The 10,735-nt window shown below is 38.8% G+C and overlaps 1 long non-coding RNA gene across 1 annotated transcript; it reads right to left on the minus strand.

The window, feature by feature from the left end:
* Window positions 1-685: 685 nt before the first annotated feature.
* LOC139826396 (uncharacterized) lies at window positions 686-3,204 on the minus strand. Its single transcript, XR_011736425.1, has 3 exons — window positions 3,118-3,204; window positions 1,471-1,584; window positions 686-933 (listed from the first exon to the last, which is right to left on the minus strand). It is a non-coding gene; the product is annotated as an uncharacterized lncRNA (long non-coding RNA).
* Window positions 3,205-10,735: the final 7,531 nt, after the last annotated feature.

The following is a 10,735-nucleotide window of genomic DNA, read 5'->3' on the forward strand; positions in this document are numbered from 1 at the left end:
CTAGTAATGCCAGAGAAAGAATAGTAAGTTCCATTTTCAGAATAAGCTTGCCTCTGGACAAAGGAAGATTCAAAAAAAAAAAAAAAAAGAACCATTTCTGCATCCTAAGAATACTAAACTTTTTCTAAAAAAGCTGTTCCATGTCAGGCCTAGACAGCCTAAGAAAGTCAACCCTGTAAAGTTTTGAGTTCTCCTTCATTACAGCCTGTCATTATTACTGTCCTGAGCTCTAGCCAAATGCCAGGCTTTTAAAAAATGAGGAAGTTTGCTGAGTGCATAATCACATTTCTATTGACCTGCACACTATTTAGGCTTCATGCTCTTTGTGCCAGCTGCTGAAACACAGACAAAACTTGATCCATTACAAACATTGCCTGGACAAAGCCACTCTTTAACGAACATCCAAAGGTAACATATAACCATATTAACATTTTATGTAGTCCGCACAACAGTATTTTTCATCTGCGTGACCAAATCACAGTCTAGCAATAGTTATGTGTCACAGTTTATCAGCTGGCACACATTAGCAGAGCCCCATGACTTCAGTACGCTGATCCAATTTCCATTAGCAGGCAAAGATCAGACAAGTAACCAACACCTTGTCTCTAAGCCTGGGAGATATCTGAAGACAGTGTCTAATATTATCCTGGTTATTCTGTATGTCATACAGGGAAGAAAACCACAGCTTTGTAGAGGAGAGGTGTCACTGCCTGGTCAGAAGTGGCTGGTCCTCAGCGTTGGTTCAGCACCAAGTGCCAACCCAGGAGGATCTGTGAGCAGAGGCATGGTCCCAGGGAGCCCACCAGAAGTCGGTGTACGTATATTCACGTGCTTTGAGAGCGAGGCATGGGGAAAGGCACATCACAGGCTTATTTCTGAGCAGAAATCTGGCTTTAGATGCCACAGCAGGTCAGATCAGAAGTCTTAGTTTCACTGAAAGAGATATAAAATTGAACAGAAAGGGAGCTTTAGTGCTGCCATCAGTGGAGCTGTATTTCATGAAGAATTTTGTCACATCTCTTCCTGCAAGAAGTGTGTGCTCACAGTTACAGCTCCCTTTCCAAGCACTCCTGCCTATGGTTTTCCTCTCTGTCTTTTGTAAATATAGATAAACAAGGGACATACTGGGGGCTCCTCACACAGAAATGCCTGGAGCAAGAATTTTCTAGAACATTTATACTGTGTGTAAATACAGCTCAAAGGTTCCCCCCACACTGAACTCATTTTACAGGTATCTCATCCTTTTAACAGCTAGAATCAAAGGAGATAGGTAGGAAAACATTACATTGGCTTCAGAAGACCAAATGCAGTTTTTGTATTGCCTCCCTCCAGATATGCAGCTGCCCATACCTGCATGCAGTCTGTTCCCATACAGATTAACCTTCAGCCAAATTGCTTCTGTATTTCTGATATGATTCTGCTGTTAGAAAAGCACCAGCAATCACACCAATACTGTTGGTCAGTGCTCACCTAACATGGGAAACAGCTACACTCCCATTCTGCACACGTATCACCAGATTAGATGGAGAGATACACCAGAGATATGACATGCTGAGATCTGATTTCTCCATTATTTTCTTGCAGCTGGAACAAGAACACACATAAAATTTTATGCTGTCATAGAAAAATAAATAGGGCCACTGTCATTTAAAGTAATAGAGGTTTATTTTATTTGTTTGGTTTTTGTTTTTTGGATTTTTTTAAAATCAGCCTTGGGATAACCTAACTTCTACAAGGTTATTTGCCAAGGCATAAACACTCAGAAATGGCAGGATATTCTTTAGTTGAATAGCTACACTAGATAGTAAATACCTGGTGCAATCTCCAGATTTAAAAAAAAAAAAAAAACCAAAACACAGAAAAATAACACCCAACAAAACAAAACAAAAAATAAAAATCTCAAACAAACAAACAAACCCCACAAACAACCAACGAACCGAACAAAAAAGCCCCCAAAAAAATGACAAAAAAACAATCAAACAACCAAACAAAATGCTTTTATTTTGTTCTATTCCATAAGCCCCTAAATTATTTTCAGATGAATTATATATATACATATATATATATATATATATATAAAATACCTAGCAAAATAAGAACCCAAAGAATAAGAGTGCCATGGTTCTAGTTTTCAAATACTTACATCACTTTCTGAGTTACAGTGTCATGTATATTTTAATGAGTCTGTTATATTATTTGGACATAACTGTTTAACAAAGTCTCTTCACAGGAGTCTGTCTATTCATTATTTTATTGCTCTGATTTAAGGATGCGAGACAGAGACAAAAACAAAGAGAGCAAATACAATGAGTGAAAGACTATACATGAGCTGGCAATGTGTGCTTGCACCCCAAGAAGACCAATCTAATCCTGGGCTGCATGAAAAGCAGAGTGGCCAGCAGGTCAAGGGAGATGATTCTGCACCTCTGCTCTGCTCTGGTGATACCTCACCTGCAGTCCTCTGCCCAGCTCTGGAGTCCTCAGTACAGAACAGACATGGACCTGTAGGAGAGGGGCCAGAGGAGGCCACAAAAATGATCAGAAGGCTGGAACAGCTGAGAGAGTTGGGTTTGTTCAGCCTGGAGAAGAGAAGGCTCCAGGGTGACATTATTGCAGCCTTTCAGTACTTAAAAGGAGCCAATAAGAAACATAGGGACAGACTTTTTAGCAAGGCCTGTTATGATAGGATGAGGGGTAATGGTTTTAAAGTAAAGGAGGGGAGATTCAGGCTGGACACAAGGAAGAAATTTTTTACAGTGCGGGTGGTAAAACACTGGCCCAGGTTTCCCAGAGAGGTGGTAGATGTCTCCTCACTGGATACATTCAAGGCCAGGCTGGACAGGGCTCTGAGCAATCTGATCTGGTTGAAGATGTTCCTGGTCATTGCAGGGGGATTGGACTATATGAGCTTTGAAGGCCGCCAAACTATTTTACGATCCTGTGATTCTGTGATTCTATACATAGGGAGCTTAGTTTTTATTTGGTTTTGGGGTTTTTTTGTTTGGTTTGTTTTGGTTTTTGTTTGTTTTTGGTTTTGTTTTTGTTTTTTTTTATGAACAGTACATATTCCTTTAAGAGAGTCCAAAATCACATAAACATACCCAAACAACATCTTACTTTTCTGTATTATGAACCTTCAGCTTCAGAATCTTTGTCCAAGCTTAGCTTTTGTTTCCCTTGGAGCAAATAGTGTCAATCCTTTCCTACAGTGGGAAAAAAAATACAGATCTTGAGTACGAAACCAGCCTTTGCAGCACATAATTTCTTGCTGAAATCATTAACCTGGCTCTGGGCCCCTTCTGTACAACTTCTATCTTCTCGAGTAGTTTGGCTTTACAGAAACTGTTAATTTGAGGAAGGGTGGCTGGATTTTTTTCTTCTGCTTGCATTCCACATCTACTGCCTGGATATATCATAAGAACAGGAAGATTCAGGCACACTTATCACTGTCCTTTAACTCCACAGTTCCTTCAAAACCAGGAATATGTTTACATTTTTATTCCCTTGCCACATTTTCTTCCATTTTAGACATATCCTTCCTGGCTGTTTCCTGAATCTCTTGTTGTGATATTCTCACACAACTTTAAAGCTGGATAGTTTGGGGGCTTTCAGGGTTGGGTTTGTTGTTTTTGTTGGTGGTGGTTTTGTGACTTTTCCTGTGCTGCTGCAAATTACATTGAACTGAGGTAAAAATCAAACACTCCTCTACAGAGGTCTAATTAAACTAATTTTAAAATCTACATAATGTGGCAACTACTGCTCCCTTATGGAGAAACGATACTCCCCAGTTGTGTCACCTTAGTATAGTTACTGTGTAATAATAGCTTCCTTACATACCATAGCCATAAAAGACTTTGTGCATCAGCTAAATCTTTTTATGCCAATTACATAATGTGCAGAGAGTATTACTCCATCTGTTCAAGACAAAAATGTACATGCACTGAGCATATTCACACCTATTGTTGTATATGCAACAACCATTTTCAGTTAAGCACAATACTCAAAGGAACAACAAAATGCAAATGTAATCAATGGTTTGCATGCTATCTACATTCAGGATTATGAATTACATTTTCAAGTCTGAATTTTTTTTTAAGACCTGAGAAACAAAAAAAAATATTTAATGTTAGGAACAGCTTTGGAGATAACTTGGCTTGTGCATATCATCAGAAACAATTAATCATCTTAAGCCCTAAACAAAAACCCAGGAAAGTTAAGCATGCTAAAGCATGTAAATTTAAAGATGGTTTGAATGTACAGATCTTTCTTAACCCTGAAACTCAGTAACAGACTTTCTCATACAAAAGTACAAAGATAAGTCTTTAGGAAGACAGATCCGTAGATAAAGAATGAACAGAACAAATACAAACTTGGGGGGTGCAAAACAACTAATAAGCTTTTCCTAGTATATTAATGATTTTTTTGAAATAAGTCTTGGATGATACGTTGCAACAAAAATGTTGAGCCTGGTCAGGTTCAATACTCAAGGGATATCTGTCCCTTCACCAGTGGCCAAGTCTCTGATGCAAGGCTGAGAGCCCTAGAAAAAGAAATTCCTGTATTCTGTCTGTAACAGTGCAAGCAGACAACCTGGTAGGACAGGGGTTTCTTTTTTCTTGGTATGGTATGGCAATTGGGAGGAACTTAGCCTTCCTTTGTGCTACAGTGACCAGTTGTACTTGACCCTCTATGACAGAAAAACAAATAAAAAATGCACAAAATCAAGGATTATGCAAGGTTTTCAGGTAGTTCTTTGCCTAATAAAAGAGTAATAGGGAAAGGAATGTAGGTGGATGGGTGATACAAAGGAACCTCTCCTGCTTTTGATTGTGGGCATGTGGAAGGAATAGAGCCACCAGGAATGATGTAGGTTGGAGCCTAGGCCATACAAGGAGAACCTGAGGGAGATAGACTGGTTTAGCCTGAGGAAGAGAAGGTGTAGAGGAGAACTACCTGATGGCATTTTACAGGTGGAGGTACATGAGGGCAGAACAAAATGCAGCAGTCACAAGCTGAGACACAAGGAAGTCCCCTAGATATAAGGAAAAATATTTTTAGTATGAGGCTTGTCAAACACTGGAGCAACTTGCCTGGAGAGGCTGGGGATCTCAATCCTTGGAAGTATTCAAAACTCAAATGGCCATAGCCCTAAGCACCGTGCTATACCTGGACCTGCTTTTAGACAACCTCCAGGAGTCTTGTCCAACACTGCTGATCCTTTTTCTCATATCTCAATATGTTCCATGATTAAGCTAACTATATTTCAGTTGGAATCTAAATCTCTTTCTTGATTCATGCCAGGACACTATTCAATATCTGAATAGCTGATGGCCTGTTGCTTTCAAGGCATCCTGCAGTGAGATCAAAGAACTGTTCAAAGCCTAAAAACCCATAACAAGATGCATTCTAGTCATGCATGATCTCCTGTTCTTGCACTAAAACATTTCCCTAGCTGACCTTCTAAATCTGAAGGAAGCTTTGGAAGCTACTGCAGTAAAAAGAGTAACACTGACAGGCTTAGATCTTCAAAGTGAAGGTCACAAAGGAAATTTTCTATTTTAGTACTGGTGGTGGAAAAAACATTTTTTTTTCATTTCAGAAATTTTTAAGTACTGGGAAATACGACTTGGGCAATTTGAGAGCCATCTGAAGAGAAGAATCCACAGACATTACTTTCTAAAAGAGGAGGTGGTTTTGGTACATGTATTCCATTACACAGGTTGCAGCACAGCCCCACAAATTTATAGCCTGGCACACTTAAAGATGGATCATGAAGGAGAGGCAGGATATGGGGACAAGGACTTTTTAAATATTATTCTCTGTAGGGTCTGCTCTCTCAAAGCTTCAACAGAGCATCAAGCTGGATTTCTGTTTATTGTTTTCCACAAAATATTTCTGATTCACTGGTGGTGCGAGCAGTGACTTCTGGTTGAAAGATTTTATTTGTTTGGGTATTTTTTACTATATCTTGTTGTCATTATTGTGTAAGTTAAAAGGGTGAATTACATTCTCCTGAGGTGGTCTTAAGCTTCTTCCAGATTTTATTAACCCATGCGACTGTTGTACTTTGTGTCCTTTTGGGTAGAGTTTTACCGATGCTCACTACTACCAGGAAGATTACACTTCCTCTCCCTACCTTCCCTTAGCTGAGTAGTCTGCCTGCTCCTTTCCACCAGTTTTGGTGTTCATCAGACCTTTCACTGAGACATTACACTTCACAGACACAGCAGAAGACAATTATCCATGAAATTTTGTTGGCCATTCATGCACATTAGTGAGTAGGCTCACAGAGGGATCTGCAAGCTCCAGTAATCAGCTATTAGGTTCACTCCAGCCGTCTTGAGTGGGTCCATCTTTAAAAAGGCAGGTTAGGTGAATGCTGGTCAGGATTACAGGTGGTTTCATGCTTTCTGCCACCACTTGCACATTTGCTTACCGCTTGTTTTAATATAGACATTTTGGTTTACTTGCTTTCACTGTCCTGCTGAGTCTGTTACAAGGTCTTTAGTGATTGCTGCTGTTCTACATCAACACGGCTGTCAGGAAACATGAACTGATTGAAGTGAGAGGAAGGCTGACAGCAGCAGAGGTTGACAGTGCTCTCTGAGCCTGAGTAAACATTTCTCACCTCCTGGCTATTCTTTCCTGGCTTGGCAAATCACCACTGCAGTATCATCCTGTCAGTCTTTTGCACCCAGTTGTGATATGTTCAGATAAGCTACTGGTAATAAAATGAAAGGAGCAAGACGAAACCAGTGACTGCAAATTTAGGATAAACAGGAAATGCTTAATTTCACCCTGATGATGAAAGATTGTCAGACTACACTTGGTGAGGTAAGGCACTCCTTAACCTGAAACCCAGCTTTCAACGGGTATATTTAATTTGTTGTCTTGTTTGTTGAAACACAGTGTCTTACTTTTTATGTCAACTTCAAAAATCAAAATTCCTAGTATTACCCTAAAATTTCCTGCTTTCAAGATCAATTATATCTTGATAAAACAGGTCCTGCCCAAGTAAAGGAATGTTAATAATCTGCTTCCAAACAGCAAGATACAACTAGTGGGATTTTCATCTAAGTACAGAACTATGAGCTGTTCAGGTTTCACGGAGTATGACCAGTTCATTCTATGCATGTTTCTATTGACATGAGCCTGATTATTCCAAATTTACACTGAGTTGAGGATAACATCATGCAGTCATCCTGAGATCATCTTCCTATCAGCAGTCCCACCATGGAAAGGTTCCCACAGCTGCAAGGAAATTTCACAGTTGGAACTGAAACATAGAGAGAGAATACACAAGGCAGAAGCTACTCAAGGCTGTGACTTCACAGTCATGAATATTGAATCAGCATAACTGTTGGTTTTTCAGCAATACACATTTAATCCAGGTCAGGTATAAATATAAAACTGCTTTTCTGAAAAATTAGGTACCTGATGCAGTATGGAGTTTTTGCTGGATGCAGAAGGATGGATGAAAGCTGATCTGGCAGAAAGCCTGTGGGAATAGAACAAACTAGATCTTTGTTGCTCTTGTTGCTTTTCTTTGGGTACTGGGGCTTTGTTCTTTGCTTCAAATAGGGTAAGAAGGTTGAAACAAAGAGAAAGAAGGGAAATAAATCTATGCCAGTTCATGACATATCAGCTTGTGCTGCATCAGCCTTTTGTATTGTGTGTTTCATGTGGTTTTGGCATCCTGAAGCTGGAGTTGCTGAAAGCTCAACCTATGACTTCAGAACATGAATAACACCTAGTGGAAAAGGGACCATGCATTTTGGATATTAAAGAATGCCCCCCTGGGCCACTTCGCAGACTGTAAAGCAGGGGGAATGACAGCATGAACATCTGTAAAACTGCCTGGCTCTGCATTTCTGGAATAGGTTTTGACTCTATCATGGCTTAATGTTTAAAATGTACCGTTGCTGCATCCCACAGCCTGATTCTGAACCCTGTGGGTCAGTGGCAAGATTGCATCCACTCCCAGTGGAAACAACTCCAATTTCACAGTTCTTTGTAAGAAAGTAATTTCTCCTAGTGATGTGATTTACACAATTACTTACCAAAAGATCATAACACTTTGTTCCTACATCACCCTGTAAATGTTGCAAACATAAAGAGAAAAAAAACGTAACAAAGGCACCAGAGTTTGCAGTGCCACAATCCTCTTCCACAAAGATAAAGTTGCTCACCAGATTATCCTAATCAAAATCCACATAATTATTAGTCAATGTGATTGGCTAATGAACAATAAGTTTGACAGATACCAGTGGCCAACTGTAACAAGCACAAATATGAAGCTATTTCAAAACTTGCCAATGCTGTTCTTAAATATAGTCTGATTCAGACAAGTAGAAGTACTTGGTAAAATGTTTTAAATTCATGTCTCCAAGAGAGGACTGTATAGCCTCTAAACCACAAGCTGGGTCCTTCTGTTAAGACGGGGGGAAAAAAGGCAGAAAAAGCTGTAATGAACAGCAGTAGTGAATAACTCAGTTGTCAATGTAAAAATATAGAGACGAAAGAAAATTCTGTGAAGCTTAGCATAAAATAAATGCTCTAGAAAATTTTATTGGGGATAAGCAGCTATATGCAGGGTCATCACAAAAGAAAAAAAAAAGGTATTGCTGTTTATTTGGATTTTAGATTTGTATCTTAATTAAAGGTCTTGATTGGTAAAAAATTTCAGTTTCCTGATGTGATAGCTTTATATAACTTTAATACACAACAGTTCTGAAGCACAGCATGAAAGTGTCTCTTCCTTCTCTTACACAACTCTGTTCCAGCTTTACCTGCTGACCCTGCAGCCACTACGAATTTGTGTGGCAACCTTGAGCATTCTGGTGAAAAAAACTGGTTTCCTCACCTAAATGGAATTCTTCTACCTGTGCGCATGAGCGCAGACTGAGATATCCTCAAATCAAAAAATAATTTTGAAGACAGGATGGGAAATTACCTTCAGTAAGTATCTGAACCCTTGCTTGCATTGCTCCAAAGAAAGTTCAGAAGAAACACATTACATAGGTCTACCATTAAATTAAGAGACTAGCAAAGGATTTTTAAAGTGGCCTACACATTATGATTTCATAAACTTCCTATAAAATATTTAGATTCAGTCATTAGCAGAGACTATCAAGCTGGAGCAACTCTACTATGGTTATAAGGATGTAGAGATTTATCCCAGGATACAAGAACCACAAAGCCATTAGAAACCACTTCTTTGTGCTCCTTATAATTTGTTTCATTTCTTATACCATTGCATTTCCAAGGTTTAGCTGAAACTCTGAGCAGAGATATTTAAATGTTATCACAATTAAAAAGGAAAAGGAATGTGCCTTCACAAAAGAAACGGCTTAGTGTTTATCTTGAGGGGTTCTGTCAGGCTTCAGTAAGCAGCTAAAGCCATTGCTTTGAATTAGCTTTTCCTATCTGAACAAGAGGTTGAAAAACACCCACAATAAAGACCATCACATATTACCAGTTTGTCATCTATTAAAGCAGAAAGCTCAACTAGAGAGAGTATGAGCAAATGTCTTTAATAAATGGCTGCCTAAATTTAGTTCTCTAAATATGTACAGAAGTAACTAATTAAATGCTGTGTTTTCGAAGTTGCTGAGCAACAATCAAGCGCTCTAAACTTCTGTGTAAACCATTTAGGAAAGCAATGAAAACTTAATAACTTAATCTTTGCCTGTGTCTCTGAAGATCTTACTGTATTTCTTGTATGTACGCTTTGTAGAAACTTAAAAAAATGGCAATGCATACCATTAGCTGATGTGATTTGCTGTGGTACCTAAAGCTTACTTGTTTTTATACCATCTTAGACTGAGAGAAAGAGAAACAGGGAGATTAACACAGAATAATCTAGCAGCAGGGGGAAACATGGCAGTATCTTCCTTGAGGCTCTTAACTAATTTGCGTGTGCTCTCTGAGATGTGTTTTCAGAATGTTTTACCTATTAATGCTTTGAAGATACAGAGGCCAGGTTCCAGGATTAGGATCTCCTTTTTTCTCTTTTTTTTTTCTTTTTTTTGATGTACGCAGAACAGAGAAATCCTACCTATTAATATTTAGACTTCATTAATCCAGACCAAATCAGTTAGCCAAACTGTGACCCAATATTGTCATTTCAAAAGGTTTTGTAATTAAAATAGTTTTGTTTTTGTTTTTGTTGTTTTTTTTTTTTCTCATTTCTGGCCCAGCTGGTGCTTTTTTGGTATCAATAAGAATAGGATACCCGCTCAGCAAGTGATTTCACTGATGTATATCTGGTTAGATAAATTTAGGCCCTAAATTTAGCTCTTGTGGCTTCTCAGGAGCTGACGATCCCCATTATATGTTAGCAAGATTTACAAAGCAGAAAATGTAGTGGTATTCCTGTGTAAATTTGCAGCTAAATCTGCTGGCAACAAGAGCAGTCCAGGAGAGGACTGTAGTATGATTTAATGTAGAATCTCATAATTCATGCCTGAGTTTTGTTTTCTAATTATTATTCATACATATATTATGGGACATTATTTAACAAGAATACATTTAAGGTCTATACTCACAAAATTTACACCTTGCTCTGCAGAAGGCAGTCTTCTTCAGGTGTATCATGTCTGACTACTGGCAAATACTGAGGGGAACAGTGAACAGAGCACACACCATGGAAGGAAAAGAGCATCTGGAGCATTACACCTGGTAGCATTAGACAGGAAACCTTTGTCAGTAACTGTTATTGTGGTCCCCTTAATGA

This window comes from Patagioenas fasciata, chromosome Z (genome assembly GCF_037038585.1).
Source record: "Patagioenas fasciata isolate bPatFas1 chromosome Z, bPatFas1.hap1, whole genome shotgun sequence".
Lineage (NCBI taxonomy): Eukaryota > Metazoa > Chordata > Aves > Columbiformes > Columbidae > Patagioenas > Patagioenas fasciata.